Here is a 15,174-nt window from a genome sequence, read left to right as displayed (position 1 = left end):
GTTCAAAATTTGTTTTATGAGTTCTTTTTTTGAGTGAGTTCGTAAATGTAGCTCTACTTGGTACGTAGGCCCGTGACGGCATGGGCTCTGCAGCCCGTATATCACCTAAGATACATAGTGGGAGTAACCCAGCCTCCTTGGACTTTAGCGATTCCGGGCCGTTGGATCTGGCCCTTGATGCATTCTCGTCCATCCGATCATGCCCCAGAAGGATCCCGTCCGTCGGATCGAACTGTAAAACTGTAGATCAAAACAGTATTCACCGCGTATCCACCGCGTGTAGTTTTGATCGCCCCCCGAGGGCATTCTTGGAATTTTGCTCTGAGGTAAAAGCCCTGCCGTCTCCTTCTCCTGTCGCAAACCTAGCCGCCACATTGTTCCCCTCCAGCTCTCTCTCCCTCTCTCAACACTGCCCATCGTAGAATGCCGCCTACAGCCGCCGCCACCGTCGTGCTCCTATCCACTTCTCCCCTTTCATCTCATGTCGCCGAGATCGTTGCCGCCGCACTGCTCTCCCGTCGAGCTCGCCCCTCGCCGTTGCTGGGAGGAGACGGTTGACCGTTTGATTGTATCGACGCCGACGAGTTTGGTGGGCACCGGGTCCTTCTACACTGTCACCGGCGCCGCCTCCTCGTGAGACCCCCACCATGGTGAGCTCCCCCACCCTCCCCTTCCCACCCCGCCCTTCCCCCCTACTCGCCCCTTTGCTTTGCACGGTTTTGGCCCCTCTGACCGCGGATTTCCGATCTAAGCTACTGTTAGCGCACGCGTGACGATGGTACTCTATGGTGATGTAGGATCTGTGGTGATGTAGAAGGGCAGCAAGGCAGCAGCCTCAACGCCACAGGTCTTCCTCCTCTCCCCTTCTCTGCTTCATGTTCTATTACGTCAAACTTGAGCATGTAGGTACTATTTAGATGTGTAACTCTAGATTTATGTGGTAGAAATATGTTCTGAGAAGCTGCTCAGAGAATTTGCTTCATATACATACTAACCCTCTCCTAAATGATAAGTAGATGAGGCAGGTGACTTATCTCTGTTATTTTCCAGACCAATAGTATTTTAGTCAGCTTCAGGGTATGTTGAATATGAGAGTTAATGAAGATGATCGTTCTTTCTGTTGAGAGTACACAATCTGACTCATTTTAAAATAGCACCTTATCTTTATGAAAACACTATTTATAGTATGCTCACCTAATGAATCTATTAAACGATCTAAATACCACTGGTTCACAGATTAGCTTGTGCCACCGTTGTTTTTTTACTTATCATGCCATTCTTATTTATGAGTCTGGCCTGGCACATTCTTCTTCCAAATATAGTATACCTATCTATAATATGAATACTACATGTGCAGAACACATATATGTTGACTTCTCATGTATGTGACTACTTCTTTGGACACATCTGTATGCGTGGAGCCTCATTTCTACAGTTCCTTGGCACAATGTGATACTCTGCATTGTTAAGTATACTTAAATTTGATTCTGTAGATAGGGTTGCTACTTTATATTCTGGTAAAGAAGAGGATGGTGTTTTGGTCCTGTGAAAATTCAAACCACCATCAATCTTTTGTCTAAATGAATTTCACAAAGAGAAGAGCAAGGGTGAACCAGGATTTATTGGCAGCATGATATTTTAATTGACGCGGTTCCAATATTTCCAGGATTCCATGAACCATTATGTGATCATTTCCAGTTTTGCAGTGGAGTGAGAACTAGAATCTTTAGCGTGTTCCAATATTTAATGCATATGTATCTTGTAATTGTGGAAATAAAAACTTAATAACCTTTGGCCGCGACTACCAAAGCTCAATGACAAATTGATAACATATCTTTTGTTGGGTGGATGTGGTCTCCTTTATTTCACTAATATAACTGAGCTTCAGAGAATGCCGTTTTATGCCATTTGATTTCCCTTTTCATTATTTAAAGGAGGAGGTGATATTAGATTACTGTTATGGTAGGTGTAATCTTTTTTCTTCGATGGTATTATACATTATGAGTATGGAGTTGTTTCATTCCAAGTACAGAAGAAATTGAGTCTGTCTTGAATCTGTGTTGAATTGTTTAAATTTGTTGTATTTTTGTATCTTCCACTCTTATTATACATTGTATCTTCCTTTTTCATGACTCAAAATAGCTGAGAAAGCATGGCATGACATCATTTGTTTTCCATCCTAGGCTCATTTCCAGGCCTGCTATTATTCTTTTTTGTCCTTCCTAAACTGTATCCTTTCTTTACCGTTCTCCTTTTCTTATGCAGGTAACCGCCGAGGATGTTTAAAAAGGACACCACCAATAGCAGAGCACTCTATTGCTGCAATTATATGCAGGTACAAAATCAATGCTAACTTTGGGGTCTCCCTTTATGGCCTTTCCTGTGATCATAAGAGCTACAAACAGATGCATTTGGTTTTAGGTCTGTATGATTTGATGTATTTATATTTATCCAATGAAAAAGCACTTTGCTTGCTTTAGTAGATAAGAAAACTCTCTATTTATATTATGATATATGTACATATATTATTTAAATGATGCACTAAGAACTTCTTGGGATAGCAATCGTCGAGGGGGTATTTACTTCTATATTGTCTGGATCGTGTTTACACAGTTTTCTTGGTTGTAAAAGATCTACTGTTTTATATCGACCATGCATATAATGTTTACTTAGGGAATTCCAAGTCTGGAAGAAATTATTGATAAAATGTGTGTACATTCAGATCCTCGTGTGTATGTACACTGTAGTAAGTGTCTGGTTGTAATAAAATGTGAAACATTAATTGTTCCTTTATTCAATTACGGTCTTATTCGTTGTTCCTTTATTCAATGACAGTTTTATCGTGTTCCTGGTTATGTTGCTCATGCAGTATATGATTATATGTACCATATTTTATACTCTGCTGCCTATTGTTATGCTATTCTCTGATGTATGCTTACGTGTCTCTTGCTTCTTATTTGTCCAGCGTGGTGTATGATGTTGTTGGGTTGTTGACATGGCCCGTGGTCCAGTTGCGGCTCATACTCAAGGCACGGTCGAGGCTGCTGTTGGGTTGGTAGGTGGTCGTGGCCGTGGCCGTGGGCGTTCTGCTAGTCGTCGTGGACGAGCCACTGGCCGTGGAGGTTCTAATATAGGGCGTGCCCCTGTTTCTGATCATGTCGCTGCTTGCCGGGTGCCTGACGCTGGAGCTGAGCCTCTTGACAGGCGTAGGGGTGTGAGTCGGCGGGTGCCTACTACTGGAGCTGAGCCTATCGCCAGGCGTGGGTGTGGCGCTCGGCAGGTGCCTGCCGCTGGGCGTGGCGCCATGCCTCGGCCAAGTGGTAGGGGTGTTCGTGGCCATGTCCCTGGTCGTGGTGCTGATTCTGGGAATGCAGCCGCTGCTGTTGTCCCTGGTCGGGTTGCTGGTCCTGGGTTCACCGCCTCTCCTAGGCGTGCGGTGGTCCCTGGGATTGCTATATGTTACGTGCCACATCAGCCTGTTGGGTGTCCTCCTCGAAGCCGTACAAGTATGTGTGTGTCCTTGTTCTTCTTTTATATTTTGTCTCCTAGGGATTGATGATAATTATTTCGTTACTGTGCTGTTTGTGACGTGGTTAGGTGATGGCTGGTTCCCTTTTCTGAGCTCGACCGTGGCTGCGGTAAATCGTAGAAAACAGAAAATGTGCGTTGAGTTTCGGCACGCTCGATATGAAGGTGCATGAAAGTTCTTCGTTTGTTGTTAGTTGTTGTTGTTGGCCATGTGGTGTCTTACTTGGTTCTACATGTCCTGTTAAGAACATGTCGTTGATGGGCCTTTGCCGAAGGATTGGCATGGTTTCTCGGTTTATGTGAGTTCGGAGGTGACTGGGGTAGACCTCAACAGACGGAAAAGATGGAAAGTGTCGATTAAATTGCAACATCCTAGATGTGAAGGTGCACGAGATTTCATGGTTTGTTGTTAGTTGTTCCTATTTGCCGTATGTTCTCTTATTTGGTTTTACATGCCTTGTCAGAGATTGTTGTCCAAGGGCCTGTGCCGAAGGATTGGCAAGGTTTCTCGGTCAAGTTTGCCGAGTCCCTTAAAGGTACTTATTAACAAGACCTTTGTTGTTTTGGTTATGTGATTATTGTCTTCCTTTTACCCTTGGTTTGTGGCTGATAGTTTTGCCGTTAGCTTGCTATGCAGATAGGTCGTACTACGGCCCTCCGGATTTCTTGTGCCAATACTGTGGTGCCTCCTTATGGTTTGCTGAGTGTTCAAAGTCTAGGTCATCCTGGACACAATGTAAGATGGTTTATAATCGCTATTGTAAAGGCGCTAAGGTATATATTCCTCCCTTTAAGAATCCCCCGGCCTATCTTCGTGAGCTCCTTCGATTCGATGGTACTTCTCGTGCTAAAAATTCATCCAGACTATACATGAGTACAACTGTATGTTCGCTTTCACTTCGATTGGTGCTACTATTGAACGCTCGTTTGGTGGCAGTCGTGGACCTAAGATTTTTAAGATCAGTGGTCAAGTGTCTCATCGTATTGGTTCGTTGGTGCCTAGCGGTGATGATACACCTAAGTGTGCTGAGTTGTGTATACATGACGCAGCTAATGAGATTAGACATAGGATGAATGCCTTAAATCCAGATGACAAGCCTACTGGGGGTGTGGATGAGAGTATTGTGGTTGGTCTTAGAGACATGCTTAATGAGTTTAACCCATTGGTACAAACCTTTCGGGAGGCAAGTAAGATGATAGAGGATCGTGGTGATGAACCCATCGAGGATATCTCGATTCGTATTATTGGACCTTCGGAGGGTGATAGTCCACGGTTTAGTTTGCCTACAACCACTGGGCTTGCTGCTTTAGTTGTCGGTGGTGGCTTCACATTAGAGGCATCTTCTCGGGATATTTTTGTTTGCAGTCGTTCCGACGGAAAATTTGCAGCAGATATCTTCTCTGAACACTGCATTCATGCCTCTGCAATACTCGTTGCTTTTCCCTTATGGAGAGAGAGGGTTCCAGGTGGATGTTCCTCACTTGATTGTTCCTGAAGAAGATGATGACGATGGACCTATAGATCCTAATCCTGCACCTGGAAGTCCGACCGTTGAGGCGTCCTCTTCATACCCTTCTGGGGGTGGTGATGCTTCCACAAATAGTCAGAATAGGATGACCATGCAGGATTACTATCATTTTATGTTCCATTACAAGGGTGATCAGCCCAATCCATATATATGTTATGGTCTCCTCTCCTCCCAGTCGGTTGTTGATGCACGTGCGTGCATCGATGAAAGTAGACTGTGGTATATCATAAGAAATCAGGACATGCTTAGAGCACATGCAGGGTATTACTGATGCGGTAGGTGATGGGTGTGTTGATGGTGATGCTCTTGGGAAGAGGACCATTGTACCTTCCAGTCACATAGGCGGTCGTTGTTACTTCCATGAAAATTTCCATGATGGCCTTGCCGTTTGTCAGGTGCACGGTGCGCCTGACATATTTACCACTTTCACTTGCAATCCCAAGTGGCCTGAGATCACAAGTGCATTGGAACCAGGTCAGACGCCTTCTGATAGGGCGGATATTGTTGTTAGGGTCTATCACATGAAGCTCATCGAGTACTTGGACGAGATTAAGTGAGGCCTGGCTTTTGGCCCCATTATGGCTGGTATTGTGAATGTTGTGCTCTATGTGTGGCTATTTTTTTAATGATGTTTTACTTCTATTGGCTGGTCTGTCTAATTTTTTATGTCCTTTTTTCAGTGTTTTATACCGTTGAGTTCCAGAAGTGGGGACTGCCTCACGTGCATATACTTGTCTGGTGGAGAGGGGGTAAAGGTGAGATTGGTGTTGAATATATTAATTCATTAATATCTGCTAAAATACCTGATGCATTGCTTGATCCTCTAGGATATGCTTTAGTTTCTGAGTTTATGATGCACGGTCCGTGTGGTGAAATGAACGATAAATGTGTCTGCATGAAAAAGGGTGTTTGTTCTAAATATTTCCCAAAAGATTTTAGAGATACCACTGTCATTGATGATAATGGGTTTGCCTTATATCGACGTCGTGACGACGGTCGAAGGGTCTATAAAAATGGTCATTACCTTGACAATAGGCATGTTTTTCCTTATAATATGGCAATGCTCAAGAAATTTCAGGGACATATAAATGTAGAGTGGTGTAATAAGACACGGGTGATGAAATATCTCTTTAAGTATGTCACCAAAGGTGCTGACTACTCTAAGGTCATGTTAGAAAGGCTAAAAAAATTGACTAAATCTAGTTGTCGTACAGTAGATGAGGTTCAGGAGTATCTGATATGTCGGTATATATGTGAGTATGATGCATTGTGGCACATATTTGGGTTTGAAATACACTTTAAAATGCCGTCGGTTCAAAGGTTGACCGTTCATATGTCTGGCATGGATACTGTCTACTATCGTGCTGGTGCTGACCTCATGAAAATTGTTGATTCTGACTTCTTGCGAAAGACTATGCTTACCGAATGGTTTGTTGCGAATGAGATGTTCGAAGATGCTCGTTCATTAACTTATTGCGATTTTCCAACTACTTGGACCTGGGACGCTAAAAGTAGGTCATGGCATCCAAGGGGTGGAGGTGAAAAGATTGGCCGCGTGTATTATGTACATCCTTTGAGTGGTGAGTTGTATTACTTGCGCATGCTTTTGATGATTGTTAAGGGGGCTAGGTCTTTCAAAGATCTTCGAACATATGATGGTCGTCTTTATCACACCTTTAAAGAGGCTTGTGCCGCGCGCGGTTTGTTAGGAGATGATAACAAGTGGTACATAGCGTTTGATGAAGCGGTTGTTTGGGGGTTTGGGCATCGACTTAGACAGCTATTTGTGACTATGCTCATGCATTGTTCTATCAAGGATGAGATGGGGTTCTTTGAACATTACTGTGCTAGCATGTATGATGATATCCAACATGGGTTGCGTCGTGCCCTGGGTAATCTAAACTATGTTGTTCCTCCTGAAAGATTGAGAAATATGCTTCTTGATGAGTTAGCTGACATTTTCTTGAAACGTGGTTCTGATATAAGAAGTTTTAACTTGCCATCTCGCTCTGGCGAAGGTGAGCAGTCTGATGATAATCGTCTAATTCGTGAGGAACTGTCTTATGATGCATGTGCTCTGTCTAAACAGTCCTTGGTTATGTTTGATAGTTTAAATGAGGACCAATTGGTTGCTTATAAGACGATTGTAGAGTGTGTGCAGGCGGGGAGACCAGGATTTTTTTGTCTCTGGGTACGGTGGTACTGGGAAGACATACCTGTGGAGTGCAATATGTGCTTTCCTTAGGGGCGAGAGGAAGATAGTGCTTACTGTTGCGTCATCGGGCATTGCGTCGCTATTGTTGCCTAGTGGGAGGACTGCTCATTCTCGCTTTAAGATACCTATTCTTCTTGAAGAAAATACACAGTGTGATATTAAAAGAGGCTCTAAGCTTTGTAAGTTGTTGATGGTATCTTCGCTTGTTATTTGGGACGAGGCGCTGATGACACACAGGAAATGCTTTGAGGCTGTAGATAGAACTTTGCGTGATGTCCTCTCTGTGGCTAATCCAGATCTTGCTGATATTTCGTTCGGTGGTCTTGGGTGGTGACCTTAGACAAATCTTACCGGTCGTTGAGGGAGGTACTAGGCCTCAGATCATTGATGCGGCAATCACGAATTCTCCACTATGGCATTCTGTCCAAAAATTGTCGCTTTCTATTAACATGCGCTTGGGTGTGCATGGTGCGGATACCCAGGTGCAAAAGGATGTTGCCTTATTTAGCAGATGGGTGCTAGATCTTGGGGAAGGGAAGTTGCCTGTCACAAGGCGAGGCAATGAGGTTGAGGCTTCTTGGATACAGATACCGGACGACCTCTTGGTTTGTACGTCTGGTGATCCAATAGCTGCTATTGTTTCTTCTGTCTATGGTGATTTTTTGCATAACTACCTGAACACTGGTTACTTGCAAGAGAGAGCCATTTTAGCCCCTACCAATGACCATGCTGAGGATATTAATGATCATATTCTTGCATTGGTTCCTACTCATAGCAGAGACTATTTGAGTGATGATTCTATTGATGATTCTTCGGATTCTGTTAGGGACAAAGATGTTTACTATCCAGTCGAGTACCTGAATGCAACTAAAGTTATAAATTTCCCAAATCATAGGTTGACTCTTAAGGTTGGTGTTCCGATTATGCTTCTTAGAAACCTGAGCCAGGCAAATGGTTTGTGTAATGGTACACGACTAATTGTAAAAGAATTAGGTGATCGGCTTATCAAAGCTGTCATTATGACTGGCTCACATGTGGGTTATACTGTTTATATCCCCAGGATTGAATTATTGGCAAAGAAGGGAAATGCACCCTTTGTGCTTAGACGTCGCCAGTTTCCTGTTCGTGTGTGCTATGCCATGACAATTAATAAGAGCCAGGGGCAAACCCTGTATGCTGTTGGTATATATCTTAAGGGTCCTGTTTTTACTCACGGGCAGCTGTATGTGGCAGTGTCTCGTGTTACGTCGAGGGCTTATTTGAAAATCCTTATATTAGATGCTGATGGCAAATGCGGCTCTGAGACCAAGAACATTGTTTTCCCTGAGGTCTTCCGGGCCGCGGGGATGACTTAGGTTTGTGTATGATGGTAGTCTTCATTTTGGTAGGTTTTGGCATGCTTTTGTGAGTTGGGTGATATTTTGGGTGGCGACATATAGTGTGGGCTGAATAAATATGTCATCCCATGCGATGGGGGTGATATTTTGAATGTCCGCGTGTACTGGGATTGGCTTTATTCCGCGGTTTGGTTTATGTCATAGAGATTTACTGAGTTTAATGGTGAAGTTGTGTTTTGGTGCTGATACTTTTGTTGTAGATGGCGATGACTGATCTGCAGGCTCTTCTTGTGGGGAACAAGAACCTGACCATCCATGTGTATGTTTCGCGTCTGTAGCAGCATTGTGGATCCACTGATAACGGTCCTATCAAACACACTGACATGGTCCTTTTGAATGTGCAGGTACATGGCTTCTCTAGACCCCATGCCCTATATTGTTTGTAATTTTCTCCTGCCTTTTCTGCTTGGTAATTGATGTTTGTTGTTTCTTGGCAGGTCTAACATCTATGCTGAGATTGGTAAGAAGCTCGTGCCTAAGTTCAATTGAGACAACCACATCCATGTTGTTTCTTGGCATGGGCAACCACATCTATGCTGATATTGGTGAGAAGCACGTGCTAATACCCTTTTTTGTGGCTTGCATTGATACTTTTCTTATTTGACCCCACCAAAATATATCTCAATGCAGCTATTCTCTAATCTAAACATGGATGACTTTCAACAGCCTCTTAGTTTTCATGCATTTAGCAAGAGAATCCTACTTTGTTACTTGGTTTGATAAAATAACTACAGCAAAGATGTGTAGCTTTCATGTCTTGCTCAATGTGTTCTATAATGATGAAAGCCTCTTTTATTTGCCAGGCTCCTGGGCTCCTTTATAGGTCTCTTGCCGTGAAGCTTGTGGTTGGCATGCATTTCAAGGTCTGATATCCTATAACTGTATCTTCTAGCATGCAACCATTTTTGGAGGGACTCAAGTTTGAATTGACCGATTTCTTCTAGCATTCAATTGTTATGAGGGTGGAGTTGGAGAAGGTGGGGCGTTAGAGCAGAGCCTATTGCAGCGTCCATGACCTCCTCGGGCATGGCCAATCCCGACAGGTTGACCAGGTTGCGGGGTTTGGTTAGCAGTATGTGTGGCTAGTGGTTGGAGCACACTGAAGTGGAGGAGCAGTGTTGTTGTCGACCATGGATTCAGGTAGTTTCTGATCTTCTCTCTTGTTGTGGTGGTCCGGCAGGTTACTGTTTAAATGATGCATTGGTCGCAGTTGGTGTCGTGCTTGCATGTCTGCTATAATGCCTCTGCTACAACATGACATATGTTAATGTAGTGTTTATTAAGGTTTGGTCGGCATGCTGAATAAGTCCAATATCCATCTGTCTATGTTTCTATACCTTATGGCTTACGTGATTAAACATGGGTTTATCAGTGTGTAGCAGATCCTGAGAGTTCTGTCAGGATAGGGAGAGACACTAAGGCAAAAGGCAAATGTACATGCTCCTTATTACTTATCAGAAATATTTTCCTGGGAGTCCATTTTCATTGTTTCTCATCTGAAATTAGATTCATAATGATGCCATTCCTACATCTCATTTTGTATCGGTTATCTTCTGATATTATGAGTCTTGGGGATTATAAGTGCCATTGAACTGTTCACTCTTATGAGTGATCATGAGATGCATGTACTGTTTGCCATAAGGTTCTTGCAACGTTTCCTATAGCTAGATGGAGCTGCCAAAATAATTGAAGTTAACATGTTTTATATTAGAAAGAATTTGATTAAACCAAATGTATTTTGCCATCCTTGTAGTTGGACTAATATCAAAGCAATTTCCGTTAAAAATTTCCTAACCACCAGACTATTATCCAAGCATTTTTTGACACAAGGTTGAATCTTAAATGGTGGATGGTTGATAATTTGTCCAGGTTGAGATCAGCCACTGATGACACGAGTCTTCTACCCTGCTCCATTGAAGGTAATCGAAGGCCTGCGCCTCCCATCATGATATCCTCTCTCAACTTGCACCTCTTCATGTGTGCTCCTCCTCCCAGTTTATTCTTACCACTCTTTGGGTTGTTTGATTCAGGTTTCTTTTTCTAAAATTACATCAAGTCTCAAGGAATGAGATGGAAGCGTTGTTCAGGCTCTATGAGAAGGTGAACTGCTCTATCAATGACGATGAACTCATCCAATTGGTACCTCCAAACAACTTACTTCCTATATGTTCTTGGGATCAAGTAATGTGATGTTGGTTTACTAAATTTGTGTTCCTATCAGCTAATAAGACCATCCTTTCCGTTTTCAGCACTTTATTGGTAAAAAATTTACCATCCGAGGATACATCCAAATTACAGGTTGTGCTATTTGTTATCTTCTCTTTTTATTCTGGATGCATGTTTCTGATATCCCTTTTTATTCCTATTCGTTGCATACCTTATTTATTAGAAGCTGTACTTGCAAGTATTTGCAAGATCAAATTGTTACGCAAAATTTTCTTTGCGGTGTGCATGAATTGCCCCTCCTGTATAAATTTTATGTCTATGAAATCTTTTTAGGAGCTGCTAGACATGGCTTCTTTTTAGGAGCACATGCTTGCTGATACGCTATTTTCATCTAAATTCCGTAAAGAATGGCATGGAATTTTTTGCTTGGGTTCATTCGAAAACGCCCTCGCCCAGCATGGTTTAAGTTAACATATTCTGTACAAGTAAATGGTTAACATAGTCTGTACCTGCCTCTTGGGTGATTTTGTGAGTTGTGATAGATTGCTCCAGATGATGCATCCTCTACAAATTTCTAGGATTCAAGGTCCCCTGACCCTGGCCAAGGACTATGTTCGGTAGAATATGTGTTGCTAATTGAATTGTAATTTGTGCTAGGTGAATGGTAATGGAATACTCCTTCCGTTCAGAAATAATGATCGTAGTTTTGACCTCAAACTGCGTCAGTTATTTCTGAACGGAGGGAATACTTATGTTACAAGTAGAATATCACTGACCGCGTGAAGTTCAAAAATTTGTAGTCTTATACAAATAGAAAGAATATATGATCTGACCTCATTTCTTAATCCTACGGTATCGCTGCATTAGTTTACGAGCTGTTACACACATACATGGCTTGAAGTTTTGGGATAAATGGGACAAACATAGGGTTGCAGATTGTCAATCCAAGTTTTCTCCGCAAATCAATTTGACACTAATCCTTAGAAAAAAGATATTTCTGTTGCATAGATTGTGTTGTATAGGTTGTTGACTTGATTGACATCACTCCAGTTTTACGGTGGCACAAAAAATAATTTAATTCTGTTACTTGCAACTGCAACTCTTTCTCATCACACATAATGTTAACCTCATAGAGCCAAGGTGGTTATAGTTAGAAACCTCTACATGGATTGATTTAGGGTTTCAAAATAGTGTGAACTGTAAAACGTCTTATATTTTAGGACAGTGGTAGTAGTTAACATGATTGTTTCAGATTCTGCCATGGAAGCATTTTACCCCTTTTGCAACTTTTGTTACACTAAATTAGTACCGACTGGTAATATTTCTTCTCTGTATATTTTACGTTATAGGATTAGAACGAAAAGAAGAAACTACGGCATCACATAACTGCAGCAAAGAAGGTAATGCATGAGATGGAACAGGGTCGTATTATGGAAGGTTAGCTCTGAATTAATGTTCATCATATGTTCTATGTACTAATGATTGTCTTCAGGGATTATTCCATTCATATTGCTCTGAATTAATCGTAATCTCATGCTACCTCATTACCTTATTATGTTACAACTTTGATGAAAAAGCCATTGTTGGTATTTGGAGTGCAGACTGTAGAATTAGGATCCTCTGACATCTATTTACTACTTTGAATTAATTATTATTCGATGACCATATAAATACACATTTCCAGATAATATATATTAGTTTGTCTATTCAATGGTGTCATTTTCCATTTTTTATAGGCATTAAGATCTCCCTGTTATTTTTGTTCTAAGGATGCACTTCAGTATTATGTAACTATGCTGATTTTACTGTCAGCATAAATAATAAATGAGTTAAGATTTCTGCTACATAACTTTACACCGTAACAAACCTGGAGACTTCTAACTGGAAGATACAATTTTCATTTTTGAAGCGAAGAACAGAATCCCTGATGTTCCACGGAGTGTTTTCAGTTAAAGGTAAAAAAAGGAAAAAGGAAGTCTGGAGCTCTCTTGGTTGTACAACAAAGAGGGGTTACTTCACATACTCATCAGCAGTGAGGCTAATATCATCTCTAATCAAGTGAAAAAGCAAGGGCGCATCCTTAGATTTCTGTTGGAAGACTTCTATTTCTCTCATTCCAGATGTGCTAGCATGTGCAAGCAGTGAGAGTGTACTTTTTATTGATATGAATCTTCAGGCTTCATTTTGAAATTTTGGGCCACGAACGCTTGATCGCAAAAGTAACAGATATCATGGTGAGGCAAGTTTCTGTTTTGCATGTTGCCTTATTTCTCTTCTATCTGCAGTTTGCTTCCACATTCTATATGTTTGCGAGGAAATTTCAAATCAATTTGTATGCTCATCACTTGTTGCATCTATAATACGTATGTGAATCATGTACCTTACGGATTCCTTAAGGGCCTCATGATTGTTGGTGTTTTTTTCATACGAAAACACCAAGGTTATTATCCTAACTATCATAGTTTATACCAGCAGGATTATCATAACAATTATGCAATTTTTTTCCAGGTGATTACATAGTTAAAGGTAGTGAATTTTTTTAGTCCTGTGTGATTTCTTATCAACTGAGCTATCAAATTGTGCATTACGTACTTGGTCACAACGTTGTAACCGGCACCCTCGCGCCAAGGCGCGTTTCCGATCTCATTGGATACTTTCGTACTTTAGTTAGAGGCAGAATTGTCAGAAGCAAGCATAGTGGCCATATGATGAAGCCGATAAGTGTTTAGTAGAGACTCCAATCAATTCGATCTCTCCATGATCTTTACCGCATATGATATTTTCCTTCTGGGTATTTAACTTTGTCAAGTGCATGCTATGGTTCAGAACAAAATTCAGTTTCCAATTATAATTCAGTGATTTTCTTACCTTGTATTTTATTTTGCATAATTGTAGAAATTGCGGTGGCCATCCGCGGATCTACTGTTCCTGGTTTGCTTTGTCGAGGTATGACCTTTCATAATGTGTTGTATCTTGCAATATTATTTGATTTGTTCTTGCCATCATTTTTCAGTCTCTTGCAATATTATTTGATTTATTTCTCTCATAAACAGAGCACAAGTTGCCCCTTCTAATTGATCTGTCTTGTATCTATATGGTGCAGTGGTGTGTTATGTAGAATATGTACGGTCCCATGTTTTGTTTTCTGCATTACTTTGTTGTTGTCTAAGCTCTACCAATAGTGAGACCAAATTATGTTCGGTATATTCCTTACATGGTAGATTCACGGATGTCCACCCCAATTTCTACAATTTTTTAATACAACAAACTACCATTTTTAATCATACACTACCTCCTATGACCAAGATGGTCGTCGTCCCATCTTTGTGGTTTAGGAATATGCTCTTTTATTTTGCAAGCAGAAAATTGATTAAGGTTTGTGTGATCAAGTTTATGTGTTGCCTGCTATGCAGTGTCCCGGGCAAGAGGACCAAGTGTGGGCGGGTAGGTATCGGCAAGGCGGGCTGTCAGCACGGTGTTGGAGTTGGTCGGTAGTGGTGCACCTACGCCGTGTATGGATCAATACTGTAGGAGGTTCCATTGAGGCCCAGTCTATCCAGGTAGTTTGTTATACTACTGACATGGATACACTTTATTTATCAAGAATTTTTGTATATCATAATATCAAAGGCAAAAGGGTCTGTCTATGGATGCACTTCTTATGGCCATGTACAGTTCAGAGCCACTGTTATTCATCAAGAACATAATTTAACTAAAGCTCGTTAACATAATTCCCATAGAAATAATCACTTTGGATTTGTAGTGTCAGAAGGATGCAGAACATTTGTAATATTTCTTCCCATATTCATGAGACTTCCACTCTACTGTTGCATTACTCAAATTTAATTTCATTACATATGTGTGCATGTATCAGTTTTCATATTTAAAGTGATATATTTAAGAATTATGAGAAATTTTGCCAAATTTGCCAGGCACAAAACAGAGACATCTGAAAGCAGGACAGACGTCACTCATGGATGCAATTGAACCAAGCTATGGCATCGTAGTTTTATCTCTATTGCCACGGTTGGCTTTTGCTCTCTTGTGTTCCTGCTCATGTTACTAAACTTAATGTTAGCTAATTAGCTTTTGTAATCGTGTGACCGTGCTGAATTGGATGTTGCCTTGCTTCCGCGACGGGTTAGCTTTTATAATCTCATGACCATGTTGAACTTGATGATGTTACACTTCTCGATAATTGGTGGTTCTGTTACATGTGATAAACTTGCCTTCATACTAATGCATCATGTCGTTTGATCTTCCACGGCTTGACCATATCGTTAGGACCGGCACCCTCGCGCCAAGACGTGTTGCCGATCTAGTGAAAATAAAGTGTGTG

The 15,174-nt window shown here is 41.5% G+C and overlaps 3 long non-coding RNA genes across 5 annotated transcripts; all 3 read left to right on the top strand.

Annotated features, from left to right (window-relative positions):
- Nucleotides 1–378: 378 nt before the first annotated feature.
- LOC119285824 lies at nucleotides 379–3,220 on the top strand. Its single transcript, XR_005139912.1, has 4 exons — nucleotides 379–650; nucleotides 798–847; nucleotides 2,266–2,335; nucleotides 2,966–3,220. It is a non-coding gene; the product is annotated as an uncharacterized LOC119285824 (long non-coding RNA).
- A 377-nt stretch (nucleotides 3,221–3,597) lies between these two features.
- Nucleotides 3,598–10,578, top strand: LOC119285775. The gene is made up of 10 exons (XR_005139851.1): nucleotides 3,598–3,693; nucleotides 3,775–3,912; nucleotides 3,993–4,064; nucleotides 4,154–4,302; nucleotides 5,738–5,812; nucleotides 8,870–9,013; nucleotides 9,107–9,214; nucleotides 9,473–9,532; nucleotides 9,614–9,809; nucleotides 10,539–10,578. It is a non-coding gene; the product is annotated as an uncharacterized LOC119285775 (long non-coding RNA).
- Nucleotides 10,579–10,697: 119 nt separating this feature from the next.
- Nucleotides 10,698–15,011, top strand: LOC119285682. Of its 3 annotated transcripts, none has more exons than XR_005139776.1 (7): nucleotides 10,698–10,808; nucleotides 10,919–10,967; nucleotides 12,185–12,272; nucleotides 12,755–13,069; nucleotides 13,731–13,781; nucleotides 14,249–14,395; nucleotides 14,768–15,011. It is a non-coding gene; the product is annotated as an uncharacterized LOC119285682 (long non-coding RNA). The 3 variants fall into 3 exon arrangements; XR_005139754.1 differs by having other exon boundaries at nucleotides 12,750–13,069; XR_005139709.1 differs by having other exon boundaries at nucleotides 12,745–13,069.
- The last annotated feature ends 163 nt before the right edge of the window (nucleotides 15,012–15,174 follow it).

The sequence above is a fragment of the Triticum dicoccoides genome, chromosome 1A, assembly GCF_002162155.2.
Source record: "Triticum dicoccoides isolate Atlit2015 ecotype Zavitan chromosome 1A, WEW_v2.0, whole genome shotgun sequence".
Taxonomy (NCBI): domain Eukaryota; kingdom Viridiplantae; phylum Streptophyta; class Magnoliopsida; order Poales; family Poaceae; genus Triticum; species Triticum dicoccoides.
The sequence above is the reverse complement of the archived record's forward strand: the minus strand, read 5'-3'. Positions and strand labels throughout refer to the sequence as shown.